Source organism: Delphinus delphis, chromosome 1 (assembly GCF_949987515.2).
Source record: "Delphinus delphis chromosome 1, mDelDel1.2, whole genome shotgun sequence".
NCBI lineage: Eukaryota > Metazoa > Chordata > Mammalia > Artiodactyla > Delphinidae > Delphinus > Delphinus delphis.
Window position 1 is genome coordinate 97,896,523 of NC_082683.1, and position 25,056 is coordinate 97,921,578.

At 45.8% G+C, this 25,056-nt stretch overlaps 1 protein-coding gene and 1 long non-coding RNA gene across 3 annotated transcripts in view; one reads left to right on the plus strand and one right to left on the minus strand.

Annotated features, from left to right (window-relative positions):
* KCND3 (potassium voltage-gated channel subfamily D member 3) overlaps positions 1-25,056 on the minus strand; it is a 221,585-nt gene that overhangs the window by 150,157 nt on the left and 46,372 nt on the right. The window lies entirely within an intron of this gene.
* On the plus strand, positions 7,168-24,029 carry LOC132435203 (uncharacterized). The gene is made up of 5 exons (XR_009521501.1): positions 7,168-7,308; positions 15,737-15,908; positions 20,228-20,330; positions 21,064-21,099; positions 21,338-24,029. It is a non-coding gene; the product is annotated as an uncharacterized lncRNA (long non-coding RNA).

The window sequence follows — 25,056 nt, forward strand, 5'->3', positions numbered from 1 at the left end:
CAGATGTAGAAATGGGCATATAATTTTCAATCAATTGCTCTGCCGTCATCCGAAACAGACCTCAGTCTGGATAAGGGGACCACTGAGAGAGAATTCTGGCTCTCTTTCTTCCACTTTCCCCAAATATGTAGGGTAAGGAACAGGGTATTTGGAGGAAGGTATGCTACGCCAGATGAACTTCTTTTCTCTTTATGTGGCCTAACTCAGACCAAGATGGGCTCCTACGTGTCCAGGATTTCCACGCTGGACAACAGCAAAAAAGAGGCCAACTCTTGTGCATGGCCGCCACGGGGGAAGGGAATTTGATTTTTTAAAATGCAGATCGGCTTTCTGGCTTGAAAGTGCATGATTAAAATGGTATGTTTCAATGCAGAAGCTAGACAGAAGATTTGAGCAGCAGCTGCTGCTTACACACAGGAGTATATGCAAGGTGCATGCAAGGGTAGGTGAAGAAGTACCTGCTAAGGCTTGGAGACCTCAGGACACGATCATCAGCGTGGCCCATTCAGGTGGTATTAAATAAACACAACCTGGGTATATTATAAGAGAAAGTAACTTCTCTCTCCTTCCTGGGAAATGCTTCATTCAGTCCCAGATTGGTCAGTCAATTATTCATTTTATTTAACAGCATCTACTGAGTAGCAACACTGTGTACCGGGTGCTGTGCTAGGTGCCTAGTACACAGCAGTGAACAAGACAGCCAAGGTCCCTGACCCCCAAGGAGCTGATAGTTTAGTGGAGACTGCTGACCAGGACTCAAATCTGGACTCTGCCACCTAAGAATAATGTTATCTTGGGCAAGTTGTTAAATATCTCTGTGCCTCAGTTTCCTTATCTTTTTTTAAATTTAATTTTTATTTTATATTGGAGTATAGCTGATTTACAGCGTTGTGTTAGTTTCAGGTATGCAGCAAAGTGATTTGGTTATACATATACATATATCCATTCTTTCCCCATATTGGTTATTACAGAATACTGAGTAGAGTTTCCTGTGCTGTACAGTAGGCCCTTGCTGTGATTATCTATTTTATGTATAGTAGTGTGTGTATGTTAATCCCAAACTCCTAATTTATCCCTTCCCTCCACCTTTCCCCTTCGGTAACCACAGTCCTTGTCTTTAAAATAAGCATAATGAAGTTACATACTGCCACTTGTGCTTCCAGCCATGATACAGTAACTGCGACTGGATTTACCTTCCGGTTTTAAACAACTAGAACATCATATAAAATGTATGAAGCAAATAATTCCAGACATTGGACAACAAGCAGTACAGGATTCCCTGAGAGAAAGGAACCAAATGGGGGCGGGGAGAGGGCTACAATTTCCCCACCTCACTTCCTGAACTCAGTTCCTAGACTGCAGCCCAGGGAATGGGAATCCAAACACAGGCCAGTCTCTTAGACTCCGAGGAGACTGAGGCAGCTAGAATGTTCAGAGCAGAATATCAGAAAGACTTCTGGAGAGCTGAAAAGGATCCTCTTAAATCTTTGGCTAAATACTAATTTGCACGTGCAAGGTATGAAACTCCATGAGGCTGGGGAAAGAACCATCATGAAGAATCGGGCCAAACAATTTCCAGAGCTAAATGGGGCTGGGTAGTGTTCATGTTCCCATAAGCCAGAGTGGACAGACCTTATAATAAATGCACAGGTGTCAGGCAATGTCCTGACAGAAAGTAGTGAGCTCCAGACTCATCCTAAGAGAGCTTAAAAAACAAGCCTTGGAAGGGTCAAACTGATCCCAAGTAACTAAACTTTAGGCCAGAACAAAGTCCAACACTATTTAAAGGATGCAAAAAGAAAAAAAAAATCATCACCCAACAAAGTAAAGTTCACAATGTTTGGCATCTAATTAAACAAACAAACAAAAACACCCAAGGCAACCAAAAAGACAGAAAAAACAGGAGAAAAACTGATCAGTAGAAAATGACTCAGAAATGACAGAGATGATGAAATAGTATAGAAGAATATTAAAACTACTCTAACAAATATACTACATACGCTTAGGAGTGTATGAGAAAATATGAATGTGTTGAGGATAGAATTGGAAGATATAAAAATGACCCAAATGAAAGTTCTAGAAATGAAAACATACAATACTGAAATGAAAAATATAATGAATGAGATTAACAGCCAACCAGACACATCAGAAAGTCAGTGAATTTGAAGATATAGCAATAGAAAATATCCAAAATAAAGCAGAAAGAGAAAAAGGACTGAAAAATAAATGAACATAGCATCAGTGACCTATAGGACAGCATCCAGTGACCTAACATATGTGTAAATGGAATCCCTCCAAAAAGAAAGGGAGCACAGAAAAAATATTTGAAGAAACGGTTAAAAATTTTCAAAATTTCATGAAACCTATAAAGCCACAGATCCAAGAGGCTCACTGAACTCAAAGCAGAGTAAATGTAATAAACCAATAAACAAACAAAAAAAGACACCAAATTGCTAAAAACCAGTGATAAAGAGAAAACCCTAAAAGCAGCCAATGGGAAAAGGACATTCTACACGGAAGAACAAAGGCAAAGTGGCAGACCTCTTGTCATAAAGATGCAAACCGGAAGACAGTGACAGCTGTGAGCACGGAAAGGAAAAACTGTCAACCTAGAATTCTATATTCAGCAAAAATATCTTTCAAAAATGAAAGCAGAATACTTTTTCAGATTAAAGCTGAGATAATTCATTGCCAGCAGTCCTGCCTAGAAGAAATGTTAAAGGAAGCTCCCCAGGATAAAAGAAAATGATACTACATGGAAATCTGGATCTGCCCAAGGGAATGAAAAGCACTGAGAATAGCAGATATGTGAGTAAACTGAAATACATTTTTACTCATTTTGAAATCTCTTTAAAAATATTGACTGTTTGAAACTATCAAACTCTTAGAGGAAAACATAGGCAGAACACTCTATGACATAAATCACAGCAAGATCCTTTTTGACCCACCTCCTAGAGAAATGGAAATAAAAACAAAAATAAACAAATGGGACCTAATGAAACTTCAAAGCTTTTGCACAGCAAAGGAAACCATAAACAAGACCAAAAGACAACCCTCAGAATGGGAGAAAATGTTTGCAAATGAAGCAACTGACAAAGGATTAATTTCCAAAATTTACAAGCAGCTCATGCAGCTCAATAACAAAAAAACAAACAACCCAATCCAAAAATGCGAAGAAGACCTAAATAGACATTTCTCCAAAGAAGATATACAGACTGCCAGCAAACACATGAAAGAATGCTCAACATCATTAATCATTAGAGAAATGCAAATCAAAACTACAATGAGATATCATCTCACACCAGTCAGAATGGCCATCATCAAAAACTCTAGAAACAATAAATGCTGGAGAGGGTGTGGAGAAAAGGGAACACTCTTGCACTGCTGGTGGGAATGTGAATTGGTTCAGCCACTATGGAGAACAGTATGGAGGTTCCTTAAAAAACTACAAATAGAACTACCATATGACCCAGCAATCCCACTACTGGGCATATACCCTGAGAAAACCATAATTCAAAAAGAGTCATGTACCAAAATATTCATTGCAGCTCTATTTACAATAGCCCGGAGATGGAAACAACCTAAGTGCCCATCATCGGATGAATGGATAAAGAAGATGTGGCACATATATACAATGGAATATTACTCAGCCATAAAAAGAAACGAAATTGAGCTATCTGTAATGAGGTGGATAGACCTAGAGTCTGTCATACAGAGTGAAGTAAGTCAGAAAGAGAAAGACAAATACCGTATGCTAGCACATATACATGGAATTTAAGAAAAAAAAATGTCATGAAGAACCTAGGGGTAAGACAGGAATAAAGACACAGACCTACTAGAGAATGGACTTGAGGATATGGGGAGGGGGAAGGGTAAGCTGTGACAAAGTGAGAGAGAGGCATGGACATATATACACTACCAAACGTAAGGTAGACAGCTAGTGGGAAGCAGCCGCATAGCACAGGGAGATCAGCTCGGTGCTTTGTGACCACCTAGAGGGGTGGGATAGGGAGGGTGGGAGGGAGGGAGATGCAAGAGGGAAGAGATATGGGAACATATGTATATGTATAACTGATTCACTTTGTTATAAAGCAGAAACTAACACACCATTGTAAAGCAATTATACCCCAATAAAGATGTTAAAAAAAATATTGACTGTTTAGAGCAAACATTTTTCACCGTATTATGGGGTTTATATAATGTAGAAATAAAATGTATGGCGATGATATCACAAAGGACAAGAATCAGAAAATAGAATACGTAGCCATAAAATTCTTTACACTATATGTGAAGTGGTATATTATTTGAAGATAGACTTTGATATGTTAAAATCAATAAAATATATTTACATTTACAATAAAATACATTGTAAATCATAGAGCAATCACTAAAAATAAAACAGAGATATGGCTAGTAAGCCAACAATGGAGATGAAATGGAATCATAAAAATACTCGATTAATACATAATAAGGCAGAGAAAGAAGAAAACAGAAACAAAGTACCGATGGGACAATTAGAAAATAAATAGCAAGATAGTAGATTTAAATTCAACAAAATCAATAATTAAATTAAATAAAAAGGACCTACAAACTTTTATTAAAAAGCAGAGATTGTCATATTGGATTTAAAAAAGCGAGACTTAACTGTATGCTATCTATAAGAAACAAACTTTAAATATGAAGACACAGGTAGGTTAAAGGTAAAAGGATAGAAAAAGATATACCAAGCAAACACTGATCAAAACAAACTGGGGTGATGACATCACCTAAAGTAGACTTTAGAACAAGGACTCTTACCAGAGATAAAGACGGATACTTTATAATGATAAAGGAGTAAACTCATCAAAAGGATATAACCACCCTAAATGTATATGCACCTATTAATAGAGCTTCAAAATATATGATGTAAGCAAAACTTGATATGTAAAAGGAGAAATAGACAAATCCACAACTATAATTGGAAGTTCAAACATTCTTTTCTCAGCAATTGATAGAAAAAATAGACAAAATCAGTAGGGATTTAAAACACTCAATCCCATCAACCTTCTTGACCTGACATAATTAGAACACTCCAGCCAACAACAGCACAATATACACTGCCTTCAGGGGCATATAAATAACTTACCAAGATAGACCATATTCTGGGCCACAAAACAAGTCTCAGTATATTGTAATGGATTGAAATCATATAAAGTCTTTTCTTTGGCCATAATAGAATTAAACTAGAAACTTTAAAAAAGATATCTGAAAAATCTTCAAATATTAGGAGATTAAACAGTGCATTTCTAAATAACCCATAGGCCAAAGGAAAAAAAATCACAAGGGAAATTAGAAAATTTTGAACTGAATAAAAATGAACACAACATACCAAACTTAGTGGTGTGTAGTAGCGAAAGCAGTGCTTAAAGGGAAATTTATAGCATTAAATGTTTATACTAAAAAAAAAGAGAAAAGTCTCAAATCAATAATCTAAGTTTCCACGTAAGAAACTAGGGAACAAAAGACAATTAAAACCACAGTAAACAGAAGGAAAGAAACAAAAAAGAAAAGAACATAAATCAATAAAATACAAAACAAAAGCAAAAATAGATTCAATGAAACCAAAAGCTCTTTCTTTATAAAGATGAATATAATTGAAAAACTATCATTCTGATCAAGAAAAAAAAGAAATCACCAAGGTCAGGCACAAAAGATTGAATTTTACTATGGATCCTATACACTTCAAAAAGATAATATTATAAATGACTTCATGGCAAAAAATTCAAAAATTTAGATGAAATGGAGAAATTCCTTGAAAGACATCAACTATCAAACTCCCAAAATGTGCTCAAAAAGAAACAGATAACCTGAATAGCCTTATATCTATTAAATAAATTGAATTATTAGTTTAAAATATTTCCACAAATAAAATTTCAGGTACAGATGGCTTCACTGATAAATTCTACCAAACATTTAGGAAAGAAATAATATCAATTCTATACAAACTCTTCAGTGTATAATTCACCATATCAATATACAAAAAAGGAAGCCCATATGATCATCTCAATAGATACATAAAGAACTTTTAACATAATATAATACCAACTTATGATTTTTAAAAAACTCTCAGCAGATGTCCTCAACTGGAAAAAAGGCATCTATAAAAAACCTACAGTAACATCATACCTATTGGTGAAAAGACCAGATCCTGGTCTTATTGTGGAAGACTGGATGTCCTTAGACTGGTAACAAGGCAAGGATGTCTGCTTTCACCATTTCTATTCAACATTTCATTCAACATTGTACTGAAAGTCCAAGCTGGTACAATAAGGCAAGAACAAGAAACATAAAAGCATCTAGACTGGAAATGAAGAAGCAACACTGTCTTTATTCACAGACTGCACACTCATCTACATAAAAGTACCCACTTCCTAGGGAAGTTGTCATGATTGAGTTAATCCATGCAGAGTGCTTAGAATAGCTCCTGGCACCTAAGAAATGCTCAGTAAATGTTCACTGTTATTGTTAATTCAAACGATGACAGAGCAGAACTGAGGCCGTGTGATGGGGTCTAGCCTGGTTGGAGGAGGGGTTGTGAGAAAATACCTGCTTGCCTCTGAGGCAGCAGACACTCACACAGGTGGAGGGTTGGGGAGGTCCCTGCAGGAGAGGGAGAAAAGGAGCCCTCCTACTGGTATTTCTCTTCATAAAGGCCTCTGGGATACAAAGTCTTATATATCCTTTAATGACCTTGGGAAGGGACAGGGCAGGTGAATTCTCTTCATCCAAAGGATGAGGGAGCTAAGGTGGAGAAAGCACAGACCCAGACCACTGGACCTCCCACAGTACCATCCTTCCTTCCTGCCTGACAGGTCACAACACAGGGTGCTTTCTGCTGCTACAGAAGGGGTCTGAATGTTAACAATCTTGGGTGGGCACATTTATGAGAAGGCTGGCCCGGGAAGCAAGTGGGCCTTAATATGGTATGGTGCGCTGAGGCCTCAGGAATAAGGGGCCTTGAGTATAGTTTTCCCTGCTTTTGTGAGGTTGTCCTACTCTGAACAGTTGGCAGGTTCCCACAAGGAGGCTCAAAAAATACCCCAATCCAATCATGACATGTAATCAGCGCTCAGTAAATGTTTACTTAGAGACTCTGACCGGACAGGAGCCCAGAGGAGATACAAGCGGCTTGGATATGACAAAATTATCCTGCACCAGGAAACCACTTTGTAAACTGTAAAGTGCTGTGCAAATGCTGATGTCAATGCTAGCAACTGTCTGAGAAGACGATGAGACCAAAAACGAAGACCTGAGTAAACTGTCATTTGGGTGAGTGTGGGAGTAGAGCTGGGAAGAGATTTGGAACCGTTGAGAAATATAGGGTTCAAAGAGCATGTTGTAAAAGGAATGATGGGAATGGGGCTTGGGGAGAGAAGAAGTTTCCTTGGCATCTCTTGGGGACTTAGAGACACTGTACTCAGTGTTGGGCAGACTGAGATAAAAGACACAGCCCTCACCACTGAAGAGCGCGTGGTCTTACAGGGTAGGGGGACAGGCACGCAACACTCTGTATACATTACACTAAGTGCTGGGGCCCGCACGGTGCTGGGCAGTGGGGTGCGGGGAGCACAGGAACTCTGGGAGGGGCCGAGGGAAGCTGCTCCTGAGATCAGGGAAGAGTGGAGACAGAAAGAGTCATTTTACTAGGAAACTGGGGGGCTGAATGGGGCCCAGGCAAAAACGAAACAAAAACAAAAACTTAAGCTCCCTTGCTGGCAAAAGGAACTAATGGGAGGTACTTTTGCAGGCGGCAGGCAGTGAATGACAAACCAGGAAACACAACTAGCGACGGGGGAACAGGTTTATCAGAGCCCTGAGATTATTCCTCTGTGTATGGGTTACACCCTCAAGATTTTGCCACCTAATGTTAAAATGGTTTCTGCATTTTAAGTGGCTGTGTGTGTAGAAGGCACTGCAGGGGAGAAGCAGCTGCGGGATGAAAAGGGAAGTTGTGCAAGGTAGCAGAGATGATAAATCAAATGGGAGCACCTAGTGTTGAGCAGTACTAGCCTCAGAGCCTGAGCTCAGGGCATCATTGGACCATAAGGCCCCATTCATTCATTAATTCATTCAGCAAAAATCTCTTGAGCCCCCACTAAGTGCCAGGCACTGTTCCAGACGCAGGGGAGGGAGCAGTAAACAAAACAGATTCCTTGCCCTCAATATGCTTACATTCTAGATGGGGGAGACAGACAGTAGATGAGTATACGAATAATGAATAAGATAAATGTAGGTAATGATAGGTGCTACGAATGAGGTAAAAGAGGGTAATGGGACCAAATAGAGGCTGATGGTGGGCTCACAGCTGGGTGGTGTTCAGGGAAGGCCTCTCCAAGGACATGCTATCTGCCTGAATGATGGACAAGACCTGAATGATGAGAAGAGGCAGTCCTGTGAAGATCTGGGGGAAACAGAAGCAACGACCAGTGCAAAGGTCCTGAGGCAAGAATGAGATCGGCACGGCATGTGCAAGGACAGGAAAGAGGTCAGAGGGGCTAAAGCCTTGAGGACAAGGGGGCGTGGCAGGGGATGGGTTAGGAGAGAAGACAGGGGTCTCATCAGATAAGGTCTGGAAAGCAACTGTAAAGGTTTGGATTTTATTCTAAGCGCCTCATTTTGTCACTCACCAAAGTGGTCCTAATCCTGATTAGATGATGTCCCTGCAGCAAGCTGGGCAAATTCACACATTATCAAATCAAAGTCCCACAGTTTAAAGTTCTTCTGGTCAAACCTATGCTGGAGTCCCCTCAACCAGAGTCTTATGAAAGGATTAACCCCGCCTAGTTGGTGCCCTCTTCCTCCTGAGATGGCATCTTTGGACTGCTAGGACTTGATTTGAAACAAGTGCCACTCTTTGCTCTGGACCCTAGGCAGTGTCTGAACGAATGACACTGTCCTTGAAGGAGCCAGCCTAGATGGAGGGCGATGGAGAATGTTCCAAGGTTCTAGTTAGGAGCTCAGGTTGGTGCTGTACCATCATCCCCTCTCTCTGCTTCCTACTCCTCCTGGGGAATAGGGAGCCAAGGACAGCTCTGCCCCCAGGCCACCGGACCAGTGCCTACCTGATGCCCTGGGGAGCATGAGGGAGCAGAGGACCCCACCGCCCGACAGCTGGGAGCCAAAACGGAGGCCTCCACTCCCTGCCGATGTTCCATCTGGGAAAGGTCACCCAGACCCTGGACTCACAACCGTGCGCAAAAAAAAAAGCCTGTGAAAGGGCAGTGTGTGCAGCCGCGTGGGCACGATCCTCACGTGCGTCCTGACCGGGGTGGGGTGGGTGGACAGGGGAGCGGGTGGGGGGCAAGGAGAGGTCGTCTTCCCACCGCCCGACCTCACACATTCCTTCAGCATCTCTGGGAAATAATCACACTCTCCACGCCGAAGAAACACAGTCAACAGATTCTGGTTTCCTAGATACGCCAGCGGCTTCTAAAGATAGGCAGGCAATGACAAAGCAAATTGGCATATGGACTGCAAATAATTCCAGTACCAGCTTGCTTGGCAGCACCTAAGCCTACCCGTGCTGGGCGCTCCCTCCTCTTCCCTCTCCTGTTTCTGAAACAGTCTCTGGTTGCTGAACACCCCAGCCCAAGTGTGAGCTGGAGGGGCCCCCTGGAGCCCCTAGAGCGGGTCCTGCTCAGGGCTGGTGTGTTCTGCTGGGCTCCTGCTACTTCAGTCACGTACACCTGTGCCCTCCACCACGCCGCACTCACACGGAAGGTCCACCCCGTTGCCACCCGCAGCTGTGTGTGTGCCCTGACCCCTTCCGGGGCAGCAGACCGCTTCCCTCTTTGTGACCACATGCAGCTGCCCCGGCATTCCTGCCCTGGGGCTCCTCCCCTGGGGGAAAGGTCACAGTCCAGACACTTCTCACTTTGACCCCATTCCTCTTCTGGCCCCAGGAAGGAGACTGTAAAGCATCTTCCTATCTAAGCTCCTTCATTCCCCAAACCCTGCATGTTGGTGATGCTGACTCGGTGCCAGGTTCTGCATTGGCATACCCAGCAGTGGGGATTCCAGGAGGGAAAAGACAGGATCCATGCCCCCAGGAGCAAGGAAAACGAGCACGACTAGGCTCCTACTCTCTGCCACTCTGCTTAAGTGCTGTTCACAAGTTGTCTCATTTATTTCTCATTCAGCCTCTATAATGACCCCACAGTGTAAGGAGTCTTATCTCTCATCATCTTTTTATCACGATGCTTATTCTTAACTCTGTGAACCAATTGAAGAAAGAAGCTCAGATGGGTTGAGTAAGTTGCCCAAGGCTACAGCTAAAAAAAGTTTCCCTGGAATTTGCTTTTATTTTTTATTGTTTAAATGTTTTAAAGATCTATTTTGTATTCCAGCCCTATGGCATAAAGGCCTTCATACCTGCCATTAAACCACAGCATAGCTTCAAGAAGCTCAGAGGAGCTCAGTGAGGGCCAAGCAGTTAACAGACTCCATTTCACCTGGTTCCAGAGGCTCTGATGAAAAAACCATTTACAGAGGTGAGGGCAGAATTACTGGGACCAAAAAGGGCTGCTGAGATACCAGGGGACTAGCAATGGCCAGAGGCTGTCACTATTGCCAGGCCAAAGGAACAGAGGAGCAAGCATGGAGAGCTGAGCCAGGGAGGAGGGGCTGCCGGGCTCGTGCACTAATTGTGGAGTGGTGCCCAGAGCAGTGAGGAAGCGGAGGAACTACCCCAGCCTCTCTGTCCTCCCACCTGCAGTAACTCACCTGGATGCCACATGTCAAGGGAGCACTAGGGATGCAGCCCAGGGCACAGGGCAGGCTGCAAAGCATACAAATGGATCTGCAGGGAACAAACAGAATGACCTGTCCATGAAAGAACAAACTCATCCTTGATGCTCAGGGCTCATTAAGCCAGAGTGCAGATAAGGCAGGGAAGTTAGGGACTGTGTGGACTCTAAAAGGAGAAGAATGAAGAGAAGGATAAACAGGAGATCTGGGAAACAGGAGCTCTCGTCCGGAGCTCTTTGGACCAAACCCTTCATTTTGCAAATGACTTAAAACTTATTTTAAAAATCATTTGACTGCAAAAACTACCATTTAACCCACAGTTTATGCCTGGATCTTATTTATTTATTTATGAATCCTGTATCCCTTGGGCCTAGCACAGTCTCTGTTATTCAGTTTGTTGAATGAGTGAGATCTTTCCCCATGTATCCCCTTGTCATCTGGTTCTGAAAATACAACCTCTACCCATGGTAAGTGCAGCACTCAACACACACATACAAACCTAGTCAATTACAAAGGCATGAACTCAGAGTTCTCATCAACTGATTGTTAAGAGAAATCACCCAGGACTTTACATGCATTATCTCATGTAGTCCTCCCAACAACACAGTGAGATAGGCCATTTTACAGGTGAAGAAACTCAGGCAAGGAGAGTGCGCTGGCCCTGCACCTTTTGGTCCTCAGATCCATGCCTTGCATTCCCTCATAAGCTACATTTCTTGGGTTCCTGTACCAATTGGTTTCCAGCTGGATTCAGCCAAAGGGAGGCCCTGGCAGAAAATTGAAGGGTGAGAGGAAGCCAGAGTCAGGGTATTTCTCTCTTCTTTCTCTGCTGTGTGTGATGTCTCCCTCCAGACAGGGCACCATAATTTCCCCTTCTGCTGAGTGATGCCAAGGGGAGACCTCCTGTGATACAGCCTCTCCCTAAGAGGGGTGGCTTCCTGCTAATCTCTGGTTACCTCTCCACCCCCAGTCTGGCTCTTCACTCTTCATCACCTGGTCACCAATTCTCTGCATTAAATTCCCCCCCTGTTTCCCTGGTTTGAATTTGGGCTTTGATAAGCCAGATGTAGAACGCTGCCCAAGGCCACACAGGTAGGAGACGGCACAGTTACAATTCAAGCCCCAGTTTCTGAATAAAGTGCTCCTAACCACCCACATCTGCCACATCTTTTTTTTTTTTTTACATCTTTATTGGAGTATAATTGCTTTACAATGGTGTGTTAGTTTCTGCTCCATAACAAAGCAAATCAGCCATACATATACACATGTTCCCATATCTCTTCCCTCTTGCGTCTCCCTCCCTCCCACCCTCCCTATCCCACCCCTCCAGGCTGTCACAAAGCACCGAGCTGATCTCCCTGTGCTATGCGGCCGCTTCCCACTAGCTATCTACCTTACGTTTGGTAGTGTATATATGTCCATGACTCTCTCTCGCTTTGTCACAGCTTACCCTTCCCCCTCCCCATATCCTCAAGTCCATTCTCTAGTAGGTCTGTGTCTTTATTCCTGTCTTACCCCTAGGTTCTTCATGACATTTTTTTCCCCTTAAATTCCATATATATGTGTTAGCATACGGTATTTGTCTTTCTCTTTCTGACTTACTTCACTCTGTATGACAGACTCTAGGTCTATCCACCTCATTACAAATAGCTCAATTTCGTTTCTTTTTATGGCTGAGTAATATTCCATTGTATATATGTGCCACATCTTCTTTATCCATTCATCCGATGATGGGCACTTAGGTTGTTTCCATCTCCGGGCTATTGTAAATAGAGCTGCAATGAACATTTTGGTACATGACTCTTTTTGAATGATGGTTTTCTCAGGGTATATGCCCAGTAGTGGGATTGCTGGGTCATATGGTAGTTCTATTTGTAGTATTTTAAGGAACCTCCATACTGTTCTCCATAGTGGCTGAACCAATTCACATTCCCACCAGCAGTGCAAGAGGGTTTCCTTTTCTCCACACCCTCTCCAGCATTTATTGTTTCTAGAGTTTTTGATGATGGCCATTCTGACCGGTGTGAGATGATATCTCATTGTAGTTTTGATTTGCATTTCTCTAATGATTAGTGATGTTGAGCATTCTTTCATGTGTTTGCTGGCAGTCTGTATATCTTCTTTGGAGAAATGTCTATTTAGGTCTTCTGCGCATTTTTGGATTGGGTTGTTTTTTTTTTTGTTATTGAGCTGCATGAGCTGCTTATAAATTTTGGAGATTAATCCTTTGTCAGTTGCTTCATTTGCAAACATTTTCTCCCATTCTGAGGGTTGTCTTTTGGTCTTGTTTATGGTTTCCTTTGCTGTGCAAAAGCTTTGAAGTTTCATTAGGTCCCATTTGTTTATTTTTGTTTTTATTTCCATTTCTCTAGGAGGTGGGTCAAAAAGGATCTTGCTGTGATTTATGTCATAGAGTGTTCTGCCTATGTTTTCCTCTAAGAGTTTGATAGTTTCTGGCCTTACATTTAGGTCTTTAATCCATTTTGAGCTTATTTTTGTGTATGGTGTTAGGGAGTGATCTAATCTCATACTTTTACATGTACCTGTCCAGTTTTCCCAGCACCACTTATTGAAGAGGCTGTCCTTTCTCCACTGTACATTCCTGCCACCTTTATCAAAGATAAGGTGACCATATGTGCGTGGGTTTATCTCTGGGCTTTCTATCCTGTTCCATTGATCTCTTTCTGTTTTTGTGCCAGTACCATACTGTCTTGATTACTGTAGCTTTGTAGTATAGTCTGAAGTCAGGGAGCCTGATTCCTCCAGCTCTGTTTTTCGTTCTCAAGATTGCTTTGGCTATTCGGGGTCTTTTGTGTTTCCATACAAATTGTGAAATTTTTTGTTCTAGTTCTGTGAAAAATGCCAGTGGTAGTTTGATAGGGATTGCATTCACACCTGCCGCATCTTAATTCAGAACTCACTTTAGTCCTAACTTCTCACTACACTGAAGCCCAGAGACAGTGAGTGACTTGCCCAAGGTAACATAGCTAGTTAATGGCAGAGCGAAGGTTGAGAGGAGTACTTGTCTCTCAACTGTTCCCAGTGATATTTTCCCTCTACAGCACCATCAACCCCCTAATGTGTCTGAGGCCTTGGATAGGAGGAGTTACTGCTTATTTTCAGAGCTGACTTTTCCTTCTCGTGTAAGAGCTGAAAGAGCATACTGGCCTCTCCTCTCCCAGAGCTGTTAGGAAGATAAACAGGATAAACCAGGGCTCTGAGCTCCCACGGAGATAACGGAGATGCCTAAATATAAGGCTTTATGGTGGTAATGATAGCAGGAAAGTGCTGTGGGTAAACAATGATTTAAAACAATTCGAAGTTACTGCAACAGTCATGGGTGTTCTGTTCTCAAGGCAGCTGAAAAACTCACTCTGTAGACATTTCTGTCTCCAACTATTTGTTGCCTTGAAGCCCAAGAGTGCTTCTAGGCAGCCCTAATTTGTTGGAGATGAACACAGAGGAGGTGATGCCATTACGAAGCCATGGCCACAGGCAGCATCTTTAATTCATGAGCAGGGTGGCATTGGCAGGAGGAAAGGAAGAACTGCCTTGAGTCTCTGCCTTGAGGTCAGGTAAAATTTAGATTCCACCCAGTTCCAGCACAGCTAAGTGGCTTTCAATTTGTGTTTTGAGGAGAGGTGATATGGTGCTGGTCATGGTTGGGAGAGGAGAGATTCTTCTGATGAACCAGCCCCCCAAGTGCTAAGAGCATAGCTGAAGATCCCCCGGCAGTTACTCCTGTACTTCTATTCATTCATCCAACAAATGTTTACTGAGTATATGTAGAACACTACTAATAGTGAGTTCTTCTGAGTCAGAAAGATTACTGGCTATGTGACTTTGGCAAAGATACTTAACCTCTCTGTGCCTTTAAAGGGTGAGAGTAACAGCATTTATCTCATAAGACATTAGGAGCATGAGTTAAGTTGGAACATACAAGGAATCAGAACAGTATCCGGCATATAGGAAGGATTTGCTAGATATATTTTGGCTCTGAAGTCAGATCTGGCTCTAAGTTCTGTTTTTAGCTGTTGGTAGCTATGTGACTTCAGGCAAGTTACCTGACCTCTCTGAGCTACAAATGTCTCATCTATAGAGAAGCACAATCCCTGTTTTATATGGAAGTTGTGAAGGTTCAATGAGATAGTGATGTAAAGTATCCAATCAATGTTTATTGAGTGTCTCCTCTGCAAGAAATAGAAACAGAAATAATGGGCCTGGCCTTTAAGGCCTATGTCTGGGGATAAGCCAGGTACACACACTCAGGTCTGATCATCCCCACAAAACTCCAAATGGACTCTGGACCAAAAGTCAACAGGCCTGGTTCTGTCCTGGCTCTGCCCACACTAGCTGGGTGACCACGTTCAAATTGCCTGACCTCTCAACCTCCCACCAGCAGGATAAGGGGTTGGAATGTATGGCCTCTAGGGCTCCTTACAGCTCAACTATCCCAAGAGTCAAGGCACCTTCTCCAGGACTCCCTTAGACCTCTGGCCCAGGCCCAGTCTCGAGAATCAACGCGGTAGAGTGGAGAGGGTGGGCTCATGGGGGTAGACGAGGGTGCATGAAGGTCTAGCCTGGCGTCAAACACCCAGCGTGTATTCCAAGGTGGTTTCCTGTCTGCTTCCTGGCCCAGCACAGGCATCACCGTCTGATTCCACAATAAAGGGCTGAGTCCTTTAAAGCTAGGATGAGCCCCCAGATCGTTGCATATTCCTCCTCCTTTCTGTGCCCTGCTTACCCAAACCGCCTTCCTCTGGTTCTCCGACAAGCTCCAGGTGGCTGTCCCACTGAGGCTTCCAGGCCAGGACCTTGATGTATAGTTGGTCCTCAGCTGGGATCCAACCTGGGCTGGTGGGAGGGAGGGGAGTGAGCGCCAGCCTCACAGGAGTGAGTGTGTGTGTGTGTGGTGTATGTGTGTGTGTGACCTTTCCGCTTTCATCTCCAGGATTCTAATCTCCGGCGTTATAACACCTGGGTCAACAACTTGGAAATATATTTCTGTATCTCCAGCGAAGGAGGCGGCACATGTTTCTGTGTCAATGAAAAACCAGTGGGGGCCTTAATACCTCCTCGGAAGCGCCAAGCCCCTCAGTAGAGATGCAGGGCTTGTTGCACAGGTGGGTACCTGCCCCCTTCTTACTTTGATCCTCCTGAAGGCAGTGGGGGGCAGAAGTGCTGCTATGAGCACCACTGGCCAGAGGCAGCTGGTCAGAGGTGTGGGAGGCTGCCAGGCAGATGCTCAGGGTTTGGGATTTCAAACCGTGGAGGGATTCACGAGCTGTCGCTTGGGCAAGGGACATTCCCATAGGCAAGGACCACTAGCACAGCCCTAAGCAGGCTTCCCTTGGCCGGTGAGTGGTCACAGGAAGTGGCTCCCGACCACGGAGGGCTGTGCATCCCATCTCCCTCCCTCTCTGCCTCCTTCCCATTCCACAAACAGTCACCGAGCCCCAAGTGCCAGGCCGTGACCGTGGGGCTGCAGAAACAGAGGTGAGTAATGCAAGCTGTCCCTCTGCAGAGCTGACAGCCTAGAAGAGATGATTATGGACATACAAACAAATAATTACAATAGCGCGTGCTAAGTGCTATAATAAAGCAATAAACGTGGTGCTCAGGGAGCATGGAAGATTCCGGGGAACATTAGAGTCTGCAGATCACTCACTTAAGAGAGGCAGAGACCAGGGTTCAATCAGGCCCGAACAGATTGTTCAAAAGCATTTCCAGTTCACACTTCAGCACCAGAGTTTTTCTTTTCTGCCTGTTAACATGTGCGTAGGAAACCAAGCCTTTGGCTGGAAGCTCAGCTCTGGGGCTGCTGCCCAGTGGCCCAGCCATCCCAGCAGAGCAACCGAGGGCCCTTGTGTTTAGAAAATGCCTCCCCGTGAGGACTTTGCCAACCTGGAGGGCCAGGGCAAGGGTGCCCTTGGACCATCTTAGTTTAGGAGGAAAAGTTGGGGCTGCCACAGCTCTGGGCTATTTCCGGACACGATGTACTTGAGAAATAACAGGCTGACCTGTCTTCCCTCCAGACACAGGCTCCCTTGCACCTGACTCTTTAATCTCCCTCGAGGAAAAATCATCGCTTCGGGCTATGACCCGGAGAGGGACAGCAGCATCCTCCTTCCTGACCGCTGTCTCCTACTGGCAGAGGAGCCAGACCTGACACGCAGATGCACTTGGTACCTGAACGCTTCTGAGGCAGAGATGAGTGAAGCCTCTTGAAACCGAGGCCTTCACTGATCTTGTCTCCACATCCTGGGCTACCCCACATGTCCAGGGGCCAGCATGAAATGTTCAGGTGGTGCTTCAGACCTCACATCAAATGCCCCCTTGATTCTGTAGTTGGCCGACCGGTGGGGAATTGGGTGGAGCAAGGAAGGCACTGGCCAGCCTCACTCCTCCCTTCCAGGGCTGCCCATGCCCCTTGCCACTGGCATAGGCTGGCATTCAGCACCTCCAGAATGTATGCCCACATCATGCCCGATACTGAAACATGCAGAACAAGAGCAGTTGCAAACAGGGTCTCTGTCCTGGCAGTACTGATAGGTTTCTCTGGGGCATGAAGTTGTCTCTCCCTTCACAGTGGCAGGCTTCGAACTGGGGGTCTGAGTGATGTTCTGGTGCTGAGAGGGAGAGGCAAGAGGACCCAGATGATCCAGAGGGGGTGCTGTCAGCTGCAGTCCACAGACAGGATCGCAGCCCCGGGTCCTGCCTGTGTAAGGGGCCCCCATCAGAGAAAACCCCAGCTAAGCCACACCTCCCCTGCCTGGGCTCACCACACACTCCATAAACAGGTCAGCTGGCTATGCCACCAGCAGGAGGGGCTGGGCACCAGGAAGACGTGACTACATTTCTTGATAATAACAGCTGACGCATGCCGTGTTCACTGTGCGGGGCACAGTGCTAAGTGCTTTTACAGGGGTTAACTCATTCAATGCTCACACAGCAGTATGACAGGTTACTATTACCACCCCTACTGCACAGACGAGGCACCGAGAGGCTCTGAGGCTTGCTCAAGGTCACACAGCCGCTAAGTGGATAGGCCAGGATTTAAATCCCAGGAATATGAATTTAGACCCTGTGTTCTTACCCACTATATTACTCACTCAAATTCCTCATTTAACCCTGGAGGGATCACAGTGGTTATTCTTACTAACAGTTTTAGTGGTGGACAGGGTCTGGCTCTGGAGTCAGACGCAAGCAGACCTGGGTTCTAACTGTGTGAACTTTGGAAGGTGACGAAACCTCTCTGGGCCTCAGTTTCTCCATCTGCGAAAGGGATAGGAACCCCTGCCTTGAAGGAAGTAAAAATGTAATAATGCACTTAGCATAGGGCCATTCACCAGTAAACACTCAACAAGTATCATTTTACAAATGTGTTTTCTTAGATTGACAAAGGAGATCTGCCCAGTACTTAATAACAAGCTGTGTGACCTTGGGCAGGTCACTTGGCACTGGTTTTCCATCTGTAAGACACTGGAACGGTATAATGCATTCCCCAGCAAACCCAGGCTGGGCGGTGGGGAGAAAGAGGCTTCCGGCTGGCCTGGGATTTAAAACATCCTCACAGAAAATCCACATAGTAAACGTACACACACACGCTTATGCAGATGCATAAAGATTGTGGCCTTTCCACTGTTTTTAGCCAATTTGGTTCCAACGCCCACGCTCGGCTCCTTTTAATCCCTCTCCCTGCTAATTTCTCTCCATAGCACTTAGCACTAAGTGACACACTGTGTATTTTATTCACGTTTACGAACCACCTGCCCCTCCTATACCGTAAGCTCCAAGAGGGCAGGGACCTTGCCTGTCTTGTTCCCTGCTGGATTGCTAGCTCCTGGGATAGGGCCCGGCACGTGGTGCTTGGTAATGTAAATATGTGCTCAGCGAAGGGAAGGCTAATGGGAGGCGTGCAACTCCCTGTCCTTTCTCTCCTCCAAGGGCCCCATGTGTCAGAACCGCCCACCTCTCTGCCGCTAAGTTGCAGGGAAGACACCCATATTTACAGAAAAGTACATAAAAATGGCTAATAAATGGCTTTATTTAGCTCTGATGGTGTACCCTGCCCTGGGCTGAGCACTTTACATGTATTAACTACTTTAACTCATTTAATCTGTATCACAGTCTGTCTCCAGCTTACAGGGCAGAAAAGCAAGGCACAGAACAGCTAATTGCACGGGGAATGAAGCCCACGAGGTTTAGCTTCATAACCCACACTCCTAACCGCTTTGCCCTTGGGCCTCCCAAAGTTTCACCGCTAGCCTCCTCTCTTCTTCTCCCCCAGCCCCCAATTCCCTTTCTTCCCATTACTTCTCAGTTGCAAACATGTTTGCAATGTTCTCAGTTGCAAACATTTCCCCCAAAGGCGTGTCTAAGCACGCATTCATTCATTCAACAGATGTGTTGGAAGCGCCAGGTATTGTTTTAGGCACTGACTCTCCTAATAGAGAAAGGAGTCCCTTCCCACCTGGGCACCCAGAAACTCCCAGGGGCAATGCGTTGTGCTCTTTCTTCGCTTGTCACAAGTCCGGGGTTTGAAGAGTGCCTGGCTAAGTGGTTGGTCAGGGCCTAATATTGGAACCTGGGGCAGGCAGCGGTGGCTGATGGGGTTTGGCCCAGATATGACCTGAAAAGGAACCAGCCCTCCCATTTGGGACAAAAGGATGGGGCCTGGGCATCCTTCCCCCATCCTATTCTCTTCCCCAGCCCTAGTATCTTCCCTTCTCCCAGCTGATCACAAAAAATGCCTTCTTTGCCTAATTGTTACATATACTAATTATTTTCATTTACATGCCTAGCTTACCATTTATGCCTAATTATTGTGCAGCTCTGAAACAATTACGCATAACATTAACAATGTATCAGGGTAACTTTGCACTGAATTTTATTTAATGTCAGTACCCAATGGTTCATGTGCAACTAACCTCCACAGTTTGTGGTTCCCATAGCAGAAAGTTCCCTAAAGTGAGTTGGGGCCGGGAGAACATTAGGGTGGGCCCCACTGCTCTGTGATGGTGCATAAGAACAATAACAAGAGTAGCAGGAGAAGGAATAGTTGTAACAGTTACAATTTACTGAGCCATTATGTGCCAGACACCAGACACTGTTAGCACTTGATACACATTGTATCATTTAAACTTCAAGGCTCTCCTATTTTTAAAGATGAGGCAAGTAATACATTCAAGGTCACACAGCTGGGAACTGGCAGGTCTGTGCTCAAAATCAGACGTGTGTGGTCCAGAGCCTGACCCTTTTACCACTTCACAGGTGCCTGTCCCCTGGAAAGGTCCAGGGAGAGCCCTGGGAGGCCATCCCACTCCCCTCGTTCTCCCGAAGAGAAAACTGAGGCCAGAGTGGGTAAGTGGCTTGGCCAGCCAGGCTAGACCTGGACAAGGTCCAGTTCTCCTGGCGCTTGGCTTTCCCTCTGCTGCTCTAGGAGGAAGCTGTCCTGGGAACAGAATCGGCATCCCTGAATCCCGCTCATCACTTGGGGCTGACGCAGGCAGCGATGCGCTCCCCACCGCTGGATCATCAGCCGGGTGAGGAACGGCGTTCATTTGCTCTGATTCTTAAGAGCTGACCTGTTTTAGGAAGTGTTCCCTTTGGAAGATGCCTGGTCTCTTCCCCTTCCATCCTTTCTTTTCTAAACATGCATCTCCCTTCACTCCATTTATCTTTCCTCAAAGGCAACAAATAGCATTTAGTGAGTTACTAAATGGGCTGGTTATGACACTAAGTGCTCTACGTCTCTTTTCCTATTTAATTGTCACAATACCTCTCTGGGATAGAAACTATCATGATCTCCCTATTTTCCAGCTAAGGACTCTGAGGCCCAGAGAGGTTAAGTGATGTGCTCAGAGTCACACAGCTGGCAATGTCAGTGCACAGATCCAGGGCTAGGTATATCCGATTCCAAAGCCTCCCCTCTTAGGTCAACGCACAGCATAATCCTTCTTAATATCAACCTGCTGGCTGCCAGGCTGGCATTGCATTTTTCTTTGCTAGGAAGCCAAAGCAAACAGCCAGGTATTTTGAGCCCAAAGAGTGGTCCTGCTTGCACTTCTGCTCCTGGAAATTTCCTCCTCCCAGACACCTGCATGGCTCACTCCCTCACTACTACTAATTACTGCTTCCTCTCAAGGGGTCTTTCCTGCCTGCCGCATGGTAGACGCCTACCAGGCTCTGCCCTCCAACTCTACTTACTTTCCTTCATCCAGCTCTGACAACCACCTGACGATGGATTCTTTTTTTTTTTGGTTTATGTATCTCTAGGTTATCAACCCCCACTAGGATATAAGCTCCATGAAGGTAAGGACTTTATTCTACTATGTTCATGATTAGAATAGTGCCTGTCACATAGGAGCTTAAGAAATATCTGTTAACTGAATGAATGGCCCAGAGGGAGGGGGGTATGATGCCCAGGAAGGAGAAGGGGCCCCGGAATGAGGCTCACCTCCTGCCCCTGACGCTCAGCTGGCTGGGATCTCCCTGCCCTTAAAGAGCTCCAGGACAGCTCCTGTCTAAGTGCCTTCTCTCCTTTGCACAGACACATGGAATCGTCAGTGCCTAATGCTCAGCCTCCACAGAGAGAAGCAGTAGCGAAGCCGCACGCAAGCAGGGCAGCAGGCTGTGGGGTCCACTCCTGTATGGCTAGAGAAGGCATCGCACAGTTGCTTTGGGGAAAAATTCACCACCCTGACTGCACCTGTGGAAGTTGAGGTTCAGATGAGTTCTCACTGTCTGAATGCCATGTGCAGACAGGGAGCAGGAAGCCCCCAGGCAGAGCGGGCAGCAGGCAGGGGCCAGCCGGGAATGACATCGCAGAAGAGGGGCTGAGTCTAGCTCACAGGCCCCCCCCACCCCGCCAAGTGTCCTGGCCCCAGGGCTCAGGGCAGTGCCACATAGACCTCATAATGCTCCCTTCACAACTCTTCCTGGGAGCAATGTCACAGTGGGCTATGGGATGTGTGGCGTGGCAGCTTTCCCTCCCTGGCTTCCAGTGTGTGGGAAAAGGCCACACAGCCTGGGGCCAGGGGAGGAAAGCTCTGCTCGAAGACGGGACTGTTTCAGAGGAGAGATAACAAGCCTCTGATGGCATCAGGGTTAACAGAGCCTCCTGCAAACTTGGAATCCAACAGGTTCCTGGCAGCTGCATTAAAATCTAAACAGTCTTTCCTGTGGATTTTTCCGATTAATGCAAATTTGTTTTGCTTTGCAAATTGAAAATCAGTGGCAAGCACCTGGTGTAAGAATTCCAGCAGGGAGTAGAGAACGCTGAGAGGAAGCCAGCCAGTCCCCAACCTTGCCCACCTCTGGTTCCTGGGCAGCCAGGCCTCCTCCACCGTGCTGGGTTCCACCCCCCACCTCCTCAGTAAAGGGCTCTCACGAAGCAAGACTGACTGCACCCCAGTGGTTTCCAGATGCTGGGACTCCCAGGCTTCTTTCTTTTGCCAGCAATGGGGGGGTGATAGGTACAATCAGGGAAGTCATTCAAGCCCACTGTAAGAAGCCTGCCTTGGCATCTCCTGGGGGAGGGGAGGCGGGATGCCATCATATGATACCATAGTGGCATTATTTCATCTTTCAGCAAAGGAATGGGCAGGTGCCTTGGAGATGCACATCTGGTTGAAATCGTTCATGTCTAGCGCTTGTCCCAACTGCATGGCTACCTAGCTCTGAGCAAGCGCCTCCTCCCACCAGCACCAGAAAGCACAGGGAACTACTGGGGGCTCCCAGGGAAAGCGGGGTGACAAGGAAGATGCTGCTAGCATCCCACAGCTGCCTCTCTCTGCAGAGCTCGGCCCATCCCGCTTGTGCCTGGATACTTGTCAAAGCCATGCTAAGCAGACAGGAATACCCCTTTCCCACCTGTCCCCTCCTCCACCAGCCGCGCACTGTTCATTCAGCTCCGAGATAAGTCGGGAGGGAGGGCAGTTATGAACGGGCCCCATTATGCTCCCCCTTCCCCTGCTACGCAATTTAAAGGCAGGAGACAGAGAGAAATGCTCTGGAAATCCAAATTAAAATGTATTCCTGCAGCAATCCCGCACCCAATTAAAGTAACCCAGAGCCTATTGTCCTTTGCTAAATTTAGAAAATGCTCAGGTGTGTCTGATCCTACTCTGCACAGATATTTTTAATACAGATTTAATCATATTTTGGGTTAGGAGAAGAAGCTAATTAGGTAGGCAGATTTAGAAAGGCTGCCGGAATGCGGGACAAAGAGAGGTGATTTGATGCGTTTTGATGTTTTTTTTTTTTTTTTAAACAGTAAGTTGTGTTGGGCTTGGGTTTTGGATTCACAGCAAATAGGCTTGAAAACCGAGGTGACAACGAACAGAAAATCTCCCCGTGTTGGTAGTCGATGATTCCTGGGGCTGGAGGGGACCCTGAAAGAAGGTCTCGTCCACTTTCTAACTCCACTGAATGCTGGACCCAAACCCACCAGGGGCAGAGGGCCTTCACTGTTTAACAGGGCACCTAAACTGGCGCTCTCCATCCTTGGACGGGAAGCGTTCACTCAGGTCTCTCTGCAGGAAGGCACATGGTGTTAGCAGCTCAGTGAGTGCTGGTGGCATGGATAACTGAATCAGTGACCAAGCAGATGAACCTTGAAACCTGCCAGCCCCAGACCTGGGTGAGGGGCATCAGGCTTCTGCCCACCCTTTCCCTGGGGCCCTGGCCTACCTCCTCTAGTTCTCGGGTGTTGGTTGAGGCTCCACCCTCACCCAGTAAACTGATCTCTACAAAGCATCACTGACTGCGCACAAGTATAATAAAGAACTAGGAGTCTTGGCTTGACTCCGTGCTGAATCATCATGCGATCGAGTAAATGATGCAAAAACTCCTCTGAGCCTCAATTTCTCCACCAGCAACACGAGGATTCAGGTCTCTCCCTTCATTTATTAGGATGACAAAGGTCTGGCAAAACCTGGGTGTGCCAAGCTGGACGTGTCAGGGAGAGGGCCACGGCAGGGCACATACCCAGGCAAGAAAGGTCGTGACACTATGGGTTTGTTTTGTTTTAACCAAAGTGTGAGTGTGTTGGGGAGAGTGGCCTCTTTATCCAGGGCCCACCCCCACCCCTGTCTTTGTGATGAAGGAGGCTGAGCCCAGCATATTGTTACTGAGTTTTCCAGCTTCCTCCTGAACATACTGCCAAGTTAAAAGGCTGGGATGAAGTGAGAGAGTGGCATGGACATATATGTAAAATAGCACAAATGTAAAATAGACAGCTAGTGGGAAGCAGCCACATAGCACAGGGAGATCAGCTCGGTGCTTTGTGACCACCTAGAGGGGTGGGATAGGGAGGGTGGGAGGGAGGGAGATGCAAGAGGGAAGAGATATGGGGATATATGTGTACGTATAGCTGATTCACTTTGTTATAAAGCAGAAACTAACACACCATTGTAAAGCAATTATATCCCACCTGCTGCCTTAATTCGCTTTGCAACATATTCACAGGTTCTGGGGATTAGGACATGGACATCATTGGGCCATTATTTTGTCTACGGCAAAAGGACCAACTCCTGATCTGCTTCACCCTCTTCACCTGTGCTCAGGGCTTGGTCTCGGGTTTGTTTTTGATTTTTCACCATTTTTAAGTGTACAGTTCAGTGGCATTAAGTACATCCACGTGGTTGTACAGCCATCACCACCATCCATTCTCCAGAACATTTTTCTTCTTGCAAAACTGAAACTCTGTAACCATTAAACAATAACTGCCCACCATTCTACTTTTTGTCTCTGTGAATTTGACAACTTTAGGTACTGACTTATTTCATTTAGCACACGTGCGCAAAGTTCATCTATGTTGTCGCATGTTGGTCTCTTGGTTTTGTGACAATGCCATGCTCCTGGTTCTACTCATCCACCGCAAGGTTGGCCCGGCAGGAGGTACCCAATAGGAGTGGAATTTCAGGCTAAAAGTTTGCAAACAGGTGGCCTAGAGATTTAAAAAGAACACAGTGCAGTGTGGTGTGATGGCGTTGATATAGTTCAGAGTGCTGCTCTGGGGTCACTGGGCACTGGGCTCCAATCCATGCCCAGCTATTTGTTGGCTACGTGACTTCCAATCACCAGCCAGCACTCAGGGAGCACCTATGATGTGCCAGTCATCGTGGAGACACATGGGGCACAGAAGCTGCCCAGCACAGTGCCAACCACAGAGTAAGTGCTCAGTGAATGCTAGTTCAAAAGGGTGGTTGAGGTAGGAGCAGAGTCGAGTGGAGAACCCCTAGCGTTCCACATGAGCTTTCCGTTAGG